The 15,134-nt window shown below is 40.6% G+C and overlaps 1 pseudogene; it reads right to left on the bottom strand.

Annotated features, from left to right (window-relative positions):
- Positions 1–15,134, bottom strand: part of LOC139364540 (mitogen-activated protein kinase kinase kinase kinase 3-like) — a 95,994-nt pseudogene that overhangs the window by 37,663 nt on the left and 43,197 nt on the right.

The following is a 15,134-nucleotide window of genomic DNA, read 5'->3' as shown; positions in this document are numbered from 1 at the left end:
TTCCCATGATGTCAAGCAAAGAGCCTCTGAGTTTGAAGGTAAGCCTTGAAATACATCCACAGGTATACCTCCAATTGAGTCAAATTGTCAATTAGCCTATTAGAAGCTTCTAAAACCATGACATCATTTTCTGGAATTTTCCAAGCTGTTTAAAGGCACAGTCAACTTAGTGTATGTAAACTTCTGACCCACTTGAATTGTGATAAAGTGAATTATAAGTGAAATAATCTGTCTGTAAACAATTGTTAGAAAAATTACTCGTGTCATGCACAAAGTAGATGTTCTAACCGACAAGCCAAAACTATAGTTTGTTGACAAGAAATTTGTGGAGTGGTTGAAAAACGAGTTTTAATGACTCCAACTTAAGTGTATATAAACTTCCAACCTCAACTGTATATAGTGTATTCTATACTATGCCACTGTATCTTAGTCCAATGGCGCTCTGACATATGTATATAGTCTTAATCCATTCCTTACTTAGATTTACATGTATTTTGGGTATATGTTGTGAAACGGTTAGATATGACTTGTTAGCTATTACTGGACTGTTGGAGCTAGAAGCACAAGCATTTTGCTACACCCACAATAACATCTGTTAAACACGTGTATGTGACCAATACATTTTATTTTATTTTAAACATGGTTAAAACTGTTGATACAGTATCATTATTCCTTGAATCCGCTAGCTCATTCTATTAATTTGAGAGTGGTTCAATTTCTCCAGCACCATTCCTCAGCTGTTTACAAAAACAGTAGCGGGGTCAGTGCTTGTTATTGTTTGAACTTCATATTGCCCATTTAACCAGCATATGTACAACAACTGCAAAGGGGGCTCTATTTCCAAATATTCACACTATTTCACCCAATCTTGACCTTGAACATTTGAAAGACTTCCTTACAATACTCTTTGGGTTGTCATTGAGGCAACCAAATCCCTTGATCCACACAATGACATCACTACAATCACATTGCTGTTATGTAGCTCAGGCCAAGATCATCTTACCTGCAGCAGCTTGTCTGAGGAAGGCCTTTTCTTTGGATTTTTCGTCAACGATATTTTTACAAAATGATGAAAATTACTGGTCCTTGGGGAGGGAAAACGAAATTGTATTTAAAAAAAAATCTATTTCACCCATTCTATCATTTTTTAAAGTAAATATTCAAATTTATATGCTAATAATGATCAAACCTCTTTGGGATAAAACTTGACCCCATATTATGTGTAAATCGAGTTAGGCTGTCAATTCTCCAACCACTCCCCACAAAAAAAGCCTTTGTCTGAGTCCAATGACATTGACACAAATCTGAGGCTCCTTTACCCCTATGACAGGTGTGTCTGACTGTCAATATTTTATCAGCATTTTGATTTGATTCATTAATATTGTATTACGTCTCTTTTTCCATCCAGTTCTAACATATAAGTGTTGGGGTGGGAGAGGACGGTGTGTTCAAGTAACGAGATAGAACCGGACAGGGTTAAAGTTATGTTGCAGGCAGCAAGCGTAAAGACACTTACCACTTCACCTTGTCTTTCAACTTGGGTGGCTGGAAGTTACTTTTGGTCATAAAAAACAGGACTCTGAGAAAAATACACAACTGCACCTTTTTTGTTTAAGGAAATCAGTCCTTTCACTTCCAATCCTTGCTTTTACTCAGTTAAAGGCGCTAACTTTCTAAACATACATTGAAAATAATTAGGATCTGCTTTCTTTACGTTCTGCAAATGCATACAACGAGTTTGTCGAGTCATTGCGTGTTAGAAATATGGGACCAAATACTTAACTATTGACTACTTCAATACACTATAAGTGAATTTGTCCAAATACTTTTGACTTCAAATGGGATACTAGCTACATAAAAATGCTTTCATTTCTTAACGGTAAAACAGATATGTCTGAAAATAACCTCAAGTAAAAGGTGTCATTCTGTACTGTCGCCTCATATGAAACATTTAATCTCAAATCCAAAATGCTTGAGTATAGAGCCCCAATAGATATATGCTTCATTGTCCAAATACATGCGGAGGGTGAGTGTATACGATTCCCCTGCATGCATGGATAAGAATCCCGGCACCTACTGTCCCTATTCTGTGTCTCCATTTTCTCTGTGCTCTTCATTTCATAAAGGTCTCTGTCAAAAAAAAAGGGCCCTGGTCTGATGCCAACAGGTTCAAATGCTAACCTCATCGGGTGAAGGTCGAACATGGGCGGCTGCAGCTCTGCCAGCTCGATGGCGGTGATGCCCACCGCCCAGATGTCGCACAGTTGGTTGTACCCGCCCTTCCTCTCCACGGCTGCCACCTCAGGTGCCATCCTGCACACAGGGAGTCGGCTCAGTTAAATGAACCGTTCACCACATAGCCTTGGCACAGTCAATAGCAATTAACACTACAGGGGCATCTCAACCAAGACCTCTGAACTCAACTGTATAACTCACTGTATGTGCCAATTACTCGCTTATAAAATGTTTATAAATATTAACACATTTTGTAAATATTTCTAAACTTTTGTTTAGTGGTGGCTCTACCGCTAGGGGTGCCATGTGGGGGGACACCCTACCAAAACTCGCTTAATTACCCAAAATGGCTAGAGCCAGCACTGATTTTAAGTTTTAAAATGTATAAGCATTTATAAGGCTTATTCGTGAAAGTTATTATAAAGTGTAACTCAAACACTGGTCTTAAATTAATTTGATCATCATTGAAATCAATATAATCAGAATTGTTTGACTTGTTTAATAGGTTACTTTTTTTTTTAAATCTATTGAATACACTGTTCTAAAATTGGATTTGATGATACAATTTAGAACAACATTATTATTACATTTTAGTCATTTATCAGACGCTCTTATCCAGAGCGACTTACTGGAGCAATTAGAGTTAAGTGTCTTGCTCAAGGGCACAGACAGATTTTTCACCTAGTCGGCACTTAACCACTAGTCTACCTGCCGCTCATCATCATCACCACCACCACCAAATCAATATAATCAGAATATGTTAACCCCCTAGAGTCTAAGCCCTGCCTAAGCTGGGTGGGGGTTCTACTAAGCTAACATATGGAATTATTTTAAGAAAGTCATACCAAAGATCATTTAGCTATTTGATTTAGAATTTTAAGAAATAATTTTTTATTTTTTATTTTTTTTTAAACAATTATTTGACTAAAATAAGTTTGTTCTGATGTGTCTGTCCTACAGTGCCGTGAAAAGTATTTGCCCCCTTTCTGATTTTCTCTATTTTTGCTGATTTTTGATACTGAATATTATCAGATCTTAGTTCTAGATCTTAGATCTTAGATCCTATTTTTGCATATTTTTGATACTGAATATTATCAGATCTTAGATAAAGGGAACCTGAGATAACAACCCCCCCCCCCCCAAAAAAAAGTATACCAATTTATTTAATTTACAAAGTTATGCAACACCCAATTCCCCTGTGTGAAAAAGTAATTGCCCCCTTACACTCAATAACTGGTTGCGCCACCTTTAGCTGCAACGACTGCAACCAAATGCTTCCTGTAGTTGTTGATCAGTCTCTCACATCGCTGTGAGGAATTTTGTCCCAGTCTTGCATGCAGAACTGTTTAACTCAGTGACATTTGTGGGTTTTCAAGTATGAACTGCTCATTTCAAGTCCTGCTCCAACATCTCAATTAGGATTAGGTCTGGACATTGACTAGGCCATTCCAAAACGAAACATTTGTTGCTTTTTAGCCACTTTCATGTGGACTTAATTGTGTTTTTGGATCTTTGTCTTGCTAGATGACCCAGCTGCACTTCAGCTTCAGCTCACAGATGGCTGGCCTGACATTCTCCTGCAGAATACTCTGATACAGAGCAGAATGCATGGTTCCTTCTATTAAGGCAAGTTGTCCAGGTCCTGAGCCAGCATCCCCAAACCATCACACTACCACCACCATGCTTGATCGTTGGTATGAGGTTCTTACTGTGGAATGCACTGTTTGGTTTTCGCCAGGTATAATAATACTACTACTACAACATGGAACTTATATTGCGCTTTCAAGGAAAGAACGTTGCTTTATAATGATAGAAATGAAAAAACAACAAAACAGGAGTCAAAACAAAACAGACTAAACAAAACATGAATTAAGAGAGGTGTGGGCTCAAAAAAGGGAAAGAGTATCAGTGTAAGGGTAGGGTAGGGTCAGGATTTGGATACGAACCCGGTCTAGGGTAAGGGTCGGGATTGGGGTTAGGGTTCTCTGCCAACTTTTACCACATATGCAGAAGTACAACATTGGCAGATGCAATGCAAAAAAACATATCCAGCTTAAACGGATGGATTTTGATGGAAATGTTTTCTTTATGCTAATTTGATTTTTGTGGGGCCACGGATATCGACTCTAGGGGGTTAAAAACCTTCTAAAATCAATCGAAGAGCACATTCATATCCTGCTTGACAAAATGGTGGATGATAGATCCATGGATAGATTCACCTGACTTGGGTATCAAGGGACAGAGAGAATTGATAGAAGGGGGGAAGTGATGAAGGACATTACCAGTAAGGTGTGCCGATGAAGGATTTTCTCTTTGCAATGGTCATTGTGATTTGGGCCGAGACGCCGAAGTCAGCTGCCAAGAAAATAATGAAAGATTTGAGAACCTGACTTTATAGTTATATTCCCATCAACAGTTGAAGTCGGAAGTTTACATATACCTTAGTCAAAAACATTTCAACTCAGTTTTTCACAATTCCTGACATTTAATCCTAGTCAAAATTCCCAGTTTTAGGTCAGTTAGGATCACCACTTTATTTTAAGAATGTGAAATGTCAGAATAATAGTAGAGAATTATTTATTTAAGCTTTTATTACTTTCATCACATTCCCAGTGGGTCAGAAGTTTACATACCCTCAATTAGTATTTGGTAGCATTGCCTTTAAATTGTTTAACTTGGGTCAAACGTTTCATGTAGCCTTCCACAAAATTCACACAATAAGTTGGGTGAATTTTGGCCCATTCCTCCTGACAGAGCTGGTGTAACTGAGTCAGGTTTGTAGGCCTCCTTGCAAACACACGCTTTTCAGTTCTGCCAACAAATTTTCTATGGGATTGAGGTCAGGGTTTTGTGATGGCCACTCCAATACCTTGACTTTGTTGTCCTTAAGCCATTTTGCCACAACTTTGGAAGTATGCTTGGGGTCATTGTTCATTCGGAAGACCCATTTGCGACCAAGCTTTAACTTCCTGACTGATGTCTTGAGATGTTGCTTCAATATATCCACATCATTTTCCTACCTCATAATGCCATCTATTTTGTAAAGTGCACCAGTAACTCCTGCAGCAAAGCACCCCACAACATGATGCTGCCACCCCAGTGCTTCAAGGTTGGGATGGTGTTCTTCGGCTTGCAAGCCTCCCCCTTTTTTCTCCAAACATAACGATGGTCATTATGGCCAAACAGTTCTATTTTTGTTTCATCAGACCAGAGGACATTTCTCCAAAAAGTACGATCTTTGTCCCTCTGTGTAGTTGCAAACCGTAGTCTGGCTTTTTTATGGTGGGTTTGGAGCAGTGGCTTCTTCCTTGCTGAGCGGCCTTTCTGGTTATGTCGATATAGGACTTTTTTTACTGTGGATATACAGTAGATACTTTTGTACTTCCTCCAGCATCTTCGCAGGGTCCTTTGCTGTTGTTCTGGGATTGATTTGCACTTTTCGCACCAAAGTACTTTCATCTCCAGGAAACAGAACGCATCTCCTCCCTGAGCGGTATGACGGCTCAATGATGTTCCCATGGTGTTTATACTTGCGTACTATTGTTTGTACAGATGAATGTGGTACCTTCAGGCGTTTGGAAATTGCTCCCAAGAATGAACCAGACTTGTCGAGGTCTACAATTTATTTTCTGAGGTCTTGGTTGATTTCCTTTGATTTTCCCATAATGACAAGCAAAGAGCCACTGAGTTTGAAGGTAGGCCTTGAAATACATCCACAGGTACACCTCCAATTGACTCAAATGATGCCAATTAGCCTATCAGAAGCTTCTAAAGCCATGACATCATTTTGGGGAATTTTCCAAGCTGTTTAAAGGCACAGTCAACTTAGTGTATGTAAACTTCTTACCCACTGGAATTGTGATAAAGTGAATTATAAGTGAAATAATCTGTCTGTAAACAATGGGTGGAAAAATTACTTGTGTCATGTACAAAGTAGATGTCCTAACCGGCTTGCCAAAACTATAGTTTGTTAACAAGAAATGTGTGGAGTGGTTGAAAAAATTGTTTTAATGACTCCAACCTAAGAGTATGCAAACTTCCAACTTCAACTGTAAATGTCCAAATGCAATCAACAGTTCATCATTAATACAGTGAATGTCTAATACATGTTTGATGACCATTTCCTAAGCCTGGTTCGCTCTGTAGTAAATTATGCATAGCAATGTTGAAATCAATGAAAATCATGCAATGCTCATGTATTGTAGTAATTATACAAAAAATGTAAACTGGTGTAGGCAATATTCCCAAAAGGAATATGATATAAATTGTAGTGGTAGCACTGATATACAATTATTCCAATCACTGTCCAGGCATCTCAGACTTGATTTACCTTACTACACACATTGAATATAAAAGCACACACACACACACACACACACACACACACACACACACACACACACGTGTGAAAGCAGAAGGTGCTATTCACAGCCAAGCACAATTAACAGCTTGTCAATCACAGCCAGGTGGCGATCACACACTCAACAAATTGCCATTATTCATCATATTGAAACGCAGACATCAAAGAAAACAGTTGGACGTCTGGACTCCTTACCTAGTTTGACGTACCCGTTGTCTGTCAACAGTATGTTTGCTCCCTTTGTGCAGATAAAAGAAAATTACAACTTCAATGGATTTGCAGTTGCATAGGCCTATGTAAGTGTTTAGTACGTTTATAAATATGTTTTCTCAACAACGTATCAAATGTCTTACCAACTTGTATCTGCACATTTTCAATGCAGTTTCATATATGCAGCAGTCTCTTAACAAGGCTATCTATCGAACAAAACTTTGCATGGGAACGACCAAACGGGACAAGCCTGAAGTGACTTTGAAAGATGTCTTGTTGGGGATTCAAATGGTGGCTATTAGTGTCAGAAATGTTTTTATAATGGCTATTACACCGTCTGTGCCAAGAAATTCCAGAAGAACACATTAAACTACTGTAAATGTATTTTGTACATGTCTGGGTGAAGGTGTTGTTGGTCTATTTGTGTGTATTTGTTGTGTAGATAGTAGAGACCCTGTGAAGGGAAAAATGCAGAGAGTGAGTCAGTCCATTGACCTCTTCACAAATAATATCCCATCCTAATATGGTGTCCCTTTTTAGCCAATTCACATTCAACCAAAATCAGCCACATACCTTTCCAAAGCATAAGATAACTGTCATTTTACCAGAAAAGCAATAGTCTGTTTACTTATTTTTTTTGCGATTTGTAATAAAGGATTTATTATGATATAATAGTTGTGTGTATCAAAATCGAACACATCAATGACAACAATAGTCCTACGATGTTGCTATTGCTAACGGCTGTTTTCAATCTCAATCGAGCGGATGGATGAAATCAAAGGCAGTTCAAAGGCTTTTAGCTGAAAGACATCTGTCTGAAGAAGAGTGAATGCTTGAGTGCTGGAGGAGGCAAAGTGAATGGACGTACCTGAAGAGTTTCTCGAGACACGTAGGCTATTTGTGATTCTGTAAGAGGCCCGTTCACTGAAAGATAAGGAGAGACATGATTGGAGCCTGAGAAGCACTGGTGCTTTATTAAAAGGTTCCTCGCCATTGGTTATTGAGACAACATCTGGTACCTGAACTCAAATGTATCACGTATTTCATTAATATTATTTCAGCTAAAGGTCTTATGTGGGCACACATCAGCATTTCAAGTTACATCAATATTGCTTGTTGGTTAAATTTGCCCCCCAAAATCATCAATGTACAGTTTTTGTGTCATTTAACCTCAGCTTCAACCACTTATCAACAATATGGGTTCAAGGTGGGCAATGTAGGTTCAGGGTTCACAATTGGATGTTGATCTGACAGCTTTACCTGGCAACGTTAGGTTATTTGAAGGTCATTATTGGGACTCTAGAATAGTTATGACTGGACTGAACAGACCAGCCACAACAGGACCCTATTAAAAACAGAAAAAATATATATTTGCTACTGAATTAGACAGAGCTAGATTCCTAGGTTGTTCTTAGATTTCAATAACATGTGTAGTACTATACAGTAAATTGCATATTCTCAATGAAATCGCCTGTATAAACAAATACAATAGCAGTCTATTCAAACATGATCCTCTGGAATTGACTCACATGTCTGTCTGTCTGCCTGTCTGCAGTTTGAGTGAGAACACGCATCGTACTCCATCCTTCTCCAATCCTAGGCTGTGTGGGAGTGCTTTGGCCATAACATTGAGAGACTAATCTTCTTAAAACGTTCTACTAAGTAGATTGCAAGTCATGATAGCACCAGTTTATTGGGGTCTGATTAAAAGATGCAGTTAGTCACATGACGGAGCTAATTAAACTAACTTTCTCTTAAGGCTCTAAGGGGTATATCAAAAAGCAGGGTCACCAAGTTAGCCAGTTGAATCAATTATAACATTCCCATTTTATTTTTTATATTTTTTACCTTTATTAAGAACAAACAACTGCCTTGTTCAGGGGCAGAACGACAGATTTTTACCTTGTCAGCTCGGGGATTCGATCTTGCAACCTTTCGGTTACTAGTCCAACACTCTAACCACTAGGCTACCTGCCGCCCCTTTCAAGCTTATCTTTCCAAAAAATGAGAAATTTACTTCCAAATAGTTACACAGGTTAGCTGGCTAACTCATTGATCCTGTTTGATGGGTTCTGACTTCTTAACTTGAAACATTGTTAATCATCAGGTATCCTTTGGAAATGAGAAGGGCCACAGTCTGGTTTCCACACAAGAAGTTAATGGTTATCTGTAGGAGGAATGTCTATGGTGGAGTCAATTAAGGTTGGACATGTGTAAAGGAAAGGCAATCACACGGTTGCGGTCACTGATAAGGGTGTAGAGCTATGAATTAGTGAGTAATGGGGGCAGAGGTCATGTAACATGAATGGAGAAGGAACAGTTTATTACCCGCATCACTTAACTTCCTACCTAGCAATAAAGATGTAATGTTTAGAGGGAAGGAGGAGACTTAACCCAAATTGGGGTATATATACTTGTGCTGGTATAAACATGTCTTTGTCAGTTCAGCTGTCTGACCCATTGGGTGAATAAACTTGGTTTGAGATTTACTAATCGTCCATGAGTTAGAACCTAACATGTTTAAATTGGAAAACTCAGTCTAAAATTACCTCCTTCCTTTATATTCTTTCTTTCATCGGCACTGACCTGAAAGAACCTATACAGGTGACAGCATAGGGTCTACCATACTGCTTTCACCTATCCTCCATTTTCAGATCAATGCAGATGGAAAGGAGAAAAGGAGAGGAAGCTATGTTAGACTAATCAACATGCCCCCTTAAGCCTTGTTAAGAATACCCAACAACTAAACGATGAAGGTTAAAGGAATGTAACGATGCGACAAGCCTACTGGGCATTGTGAAGGCCACGAGGAACAGTGCGCCGAGCACGTAAGCCTTCCGTTTCGGTGACCCTCTATGTACTCCGGAGACAATGCCTAGGGTTGGGGACATTATGAGCAGTGTGTCGTCACCGTGGCAGCGGGGAGCCGATATGTGGGAGGATGAGATCAACGGTAGTTGGTGGTGTCGACTGCTGTTCCTGTCTCTCTAATGAGGAGCCTCGCAGCCGACTGAGCCCAGCACAGTCATTAAGAGCAGAATCAACACCGTCTCTGTGTGAGTGTATGTATGTGTCTGTGTGTGCGCAAAAGTGCAAAAACAGCTGCTAAAGACGGCCACCCTAATGACCTGCTCTTTAAATGGGCAATCTGCAGTTCAAACAATTACAAAGTGGTCACGCCACCAGTACTTTCGTAAATAGCTCGGGGATGGGGCTGAAGAAATGTAACTACTCAAATGTATAGATGGAGCTATGGATGCAAAAACTGACCATCCATGACATCAAACTTATAGTTTTAGCCATGTTTTAAATCTATACACAGTGTTTGTTTACAAACATTGGAGTAAAACCAGCTTATATTTTGGGTTGTGATGGGGTAAGACAGTTGAACTAAGCGCGTGAGGCAATTTATAAGTTATATTCTTCTAGAATAAAATGGATATATCATCTCTTTTAAAGTCCAAAAATGGACGTAGCAACTGCAGATTTTCCCTTTAACGACCAAGACAAGAAGAAGAAAAAGCGTACTAAGAATCTGTTAACTGTCTGTCTGGTTATGTGGTAGGAGCTAGGTTACGTCCAACATGGCAACCGATTCCCCCTGGGCCGTAGTATAAAGTAGTGTACTATAAAGGGAATAGGGCGCCATTTGGGACGTACCCCTAGTAAGAGGACGTCTAGCTTGAGTGAGGAATTAGCTTAAAACCACACACCGAAACGTATTGAATTTGGCTTCATCGAACCGGTTGAGCCAGCTGTCATTTTTCAAATGCTTGTGTGTTTTGTGTGTGTGTGTGTGTTTGTGCGCTGTATGTTGTTGTGTATGCTTACCGTGATATATGTCTTGTAGAAACCCTCCCCCGCAATATTCCATACATATCCATAATTTATCTCTCCTGTAAAGAGCAAAAGGAAACAAATTACATTACAATCGATACTGTACGGCTCAAAATAGTCAGAGTAAAAAGCTAAAGCAAAGAGGCAGGGTGGAGTCTGGGGAGGGGGGAGGGGGGGGGGGGGGCAGAGAGAGAGTATGGATGAATGCTTTTGGGGATCTTTTTCTAGGTTGTGACACAGCATGATGCGGTTCGGCTATTAGGTCACAACTACCCTCCGGCCAACCAAAGCGTTAAATCTTCTCAAAATGGCCACCCTCCACCTCCCTCACCTCTTGAGCTGTTCAATACAAAGCATTTCCCCAGAGCTAGTAATTAGCCCCATTGTTAGCATGCTAGCGTTAGTGCGGCTAGGCTTGGAACGGATGCTCTGTCCGTAGCTTGGCTGCAGTGGAGAACGACTACGCTGAGCCTGTGTGTACTTCAAAACCTGATAGTGGCTGGGAATTGACTGAGCCAGGACAGGGGTGGAGAAGGGAAGGGTAGGTTAGGTTAGGGATGGTGGCGGAGGAAGCATGGGGTGCGGACCTTTAAATATGCTACCTTAAGTAACTGCCAAAGTAGGCCACGATGTTAGAGTGCTTGCAGTCCTTCATCATGACGATTTCCTGCTGCACCACCACAAAGTCCTCCCCTGTGGAGAGACGACAGACGTGAGGCAAGGTGAGAAGAGAGACAAATTAACATACGTACATAAACACACATTTATAAACACATACTCACATAAATGTATACAAACTTGAGTATGTTTTGTGTACACTACCGGTCAAAAGTTCTAGAACACCTACTCATTCAAGGGTTTTTCTTTATTTGTACTATTTTCTAATTTGTAGAATAACAAACATTGAAACAGTGAAGACATCAAAACTATGAAATAACACATATGGAATCATGTAGTAACCAAAAGAGTGTTAAACAAATCAAATATATTTTATATTTGAGATTCTTCAAATAGCCAACCCTTAGCCTTGATGACAGCTTTGCACACTCTTGGCATTCTCTGAAACAGCTTCAAGAGGTAATCACCTGGAATGCATATCAATTAACAGGTGTGCCTTCTTAAAAGTTAATTTGTGGAATTTCTTTCCTTCTCAATGCGTTTTAGCCAATCAGTTGTGTTGTGATAAGGTAGGGGTGGTATACAGAAGATAGCCCTATTTGGTAAAGACCAAGTCCATATTATGGCAAGAACAGCTCAAATAAGCAAAGAGAAACAACAGTCCATCATTACTTTAAGATATGAAGGTCAGTCAACACGGAACATTTCAAGAACTTTGAAAGTGCAGTCACAAGACCCATCAAGATCTATGATGAAACTAGCTCTCATGAGGACCGCCACAGAAATGGAAGACCCAGAGTTACCTCTGCTGCTGAGGATAAGTTCATTAGAGTCACCAGCCTCAGAAATTACAGCCCAAATAAAAGCTTCACAGAGTTCAAGTGACAGATACATAAACATCAACTGTTCAGAGGGGACTGTGTGAATCAGGCCTTCATGGTCGAATTGCTGCAAAGAAACCACTACCAAAGAACACCAATTTGAAGAGACTTGCTTTGGCCAAGAAACATGAGAAATGGACATTAGACAGGTGGAAATTTGTCCTTTGGTCTGGAGTCCAAATTGGAGATTTTTGTTCCAACCGCCATCAAATCAAATCAAATTTATTTATACAGCCCTTCGTACATCAGCTGATATCTCAAAGTGCTGTACAGAAACCCAGCCTAAAACCCCAAACAGCAAGCAATGCAGGTGTAGAAGCACGGTGGCTAGGAAAAACTCCCTAGAAAGGCCAAAACCTAGGAAGAAACCTAGAGAGGAACCAGGCTATGTGGGGTGGCCAGTCCTCTTCTGGCTGTGCCGGGTGGAGATTATAACAGAACATGGTCAAGATGTTCAAATGTTCATAAATGACCAGCATGGTCGAATAATAATAAGGCAGAACAGCCATGTCTTTGTGAGACGCGGAGTGCGAGAACGGATGATCTCTGCATGTGCATTTCCCACCGTAAAACATGGAGGTGTGGGGGTGCTTTGCTGGTGACACTGTCTGTGATTTACTTAGAATTCAAGGCACACTTAACCAGCATGGCTACCACAGCATTCTGCAGCGATACACCATCCCATCTTGTTTAGGCTAAGTGGGACTATCATTTGTTTTTCAACAGGACAATGACCCAACACACCTCCAGGCTGTGTAAGGGCTATTTTACCAAGGAGGAGAGCGATGGAGTGCTGCATCAGATGACCTGGCCTCCACAATCCCCCAACCTCAACCAAATTGAGATGGTTTGGGAATAGAGTGAAGGAAAATGCTTTTCCAACAGTCTTGAAGGAGTTTCCACATATGCTAAGCACTTGTTGGCTCAGCATATGTGGGAACTCCTTCAAGACTGTTGGAAAAGCATTCCAGGTGAAGCTGGTTGAGAGAATGCCAATAGTGTGCAAAGCTGTCATCAAGGCAAAGGGTGGCAATTTAAAGAATCTCAAATATAATATGTTTTTATTTGTTTAACACATTTTTGGTTACTACATGATTCCATGTGTTATTTCATTGTTTTGATGTCTTCACTATTATTCTACAATGTAGAAACTAAAGAAAACCCCTTGAATTAGTAGGTGTTCTAAAACTTTGGACTGGTAGTGTATGTCCACAATGAAACACTATAAAAGACTGAAACACTTTAAAAAGGAACTTAAGCTGCTTCTACATGAATAAAATGGCATAAAATGAGTTTGAATTATATATATATTTTTTTATACAGACACACACTTGGACCACCTCACTGAACCACAGCACTCTGACAATACTAGCTGGGAACTTACAGAATGGGCCAAATAGTAAGCAGACAATTACAAACTGTGCAATAGTCTGCATACTGACCAGATGCGCAGAGATAATGGCTCGGAGGATTGGTTTAGCAGAATCAATGCGTTATTTGTAATCTATGCTAGTCCCTTTTGATGAAGGCATCTGTCAAACCGGCAAAGCTATCGGTGCAAACTTTAAGCTACACACCTCCCAAATGAAGACCATACATCTCAGAATCAATGAGCCGCACGACGTCCAACTACGATCACTGAGGGGAATCAATTCCACAGATCATAATTACACAGGCTGGGAATATTCAGTTTGGCAGCTTGTCAACACCACCAGAAGGCCAGTGTTTCCCGACACTCAACGCTATTCTAATGCGGGGGGAGTGCGATGGACTTGGAAACTGGGGATATAGAAATCAATAGAAGCTAAGTTTTGGAGGCCTGTCTCCTTGAGGTTGCACTCAAACACATGCACACACACTCACAGATAAGAAATTATCTCAATGACAAGGCGGCAGTAAATAGCCCTTGATTAATAAAACCCGCTGGGGATGCTTGCACTTCGATTTTAGCACTTCTCTCAATACGGGATGCGTGCCGCCCATTCAAACCCCGCACTCTCCATCAGCACTGTTGCTATGTCAGCGCATTTCTCCCAGGCAGAGCTATCGAGTGCAGCTCCACCCGATGCTTCTTCAGAGGGAGAAGCAGGACACGTTTATTGGTTTTAACGAGAAATGACTGCCCATGAAGCTCTCCCTCGCCTTCGATTGGCCCAAGGGACGGAAGGCAGGGCCCGGTTGATTGGCTGAATGGGCGAGAATCAAATTTTTTCCCTCTTTTTTTCTCCGACAATGTCCCCTGGGGTTCGTGGACCTGACAGCGTCGATCTGGGCTGACCTTGATCTCTGGCTCGGATCTCAACATCTATAAGCATGTGCGTCATCTCATGCGCGGCGGGACAAACGCTTTGGAGGAGAGAGAGAGAGAGAGAACAAAGTCACTTTAGTGTGACTGCTGGCTTAATGATGGACGCTCCAGGCCTCATTAAAAAGCTGATCTATTTTTTGTATTATTTTTTTCTACACCTCTCTCTCACCACTCTTCAATATTTCTACGTCTGTCATTCGCTCTGTGTTCAAAATCTCTTCTGGAGCCTCAATGAGAGATGAAAATAAATATGTATGCTGGCTTATGTAATGGCTCATTAAAATGTATGGAACATGCTGGATATGCAAGGCGAGGGTTGTGAATAGAGTTAGCGCTGCAGCAAAAAAAAGCCCTATTAATAAAGTTTACACGGACCCTATGATGAATTAAATATCGATGGGGGGGTTTTGCGGGTATTTTTCTGCTTACGGCCTCCTCCCGAAGGAGCGTCCCAGGATTCACTTTCAACAGTGACCAAGATCAGATGGCCCTGGTGCTTCCTGTCGTGGTGAGCCTGTCCTTCTCCGGTGACGCAGTGACATTTTCCCAGTACAGGAGGGATTGGAGAGAGGGACTGACTGTGTAGGATACTCTGGGTGAAGTTTCCCCTAGGTACAGATCCAAAATTAGCGTCTCCTGCTCTAATCATAACCTTAAACATTAGTGTGGAAAAGGCTAAACTGAC

This window comes from Oncorhynchus clarkii, chromosome 13 (genome assembly GCF_045791955.1).
Source record: "Oncorhynchus clarkii lewisi isolate Uvic-CL-2024 chromosome 13, UVic_Ocla_1.0, whole genome shotgun sequence".
In the NCBI taxonomy this organism is placed as follows: Eukaryota; Metazoa; Chordata; class Actinopteri; order Salmoniformes; family Salmonidae; genus Oncorhynchus; species Oncorhynchus clarkii.
This window is presented reverse-complemented; position numbering and strand designations above follow the sequence as displayed.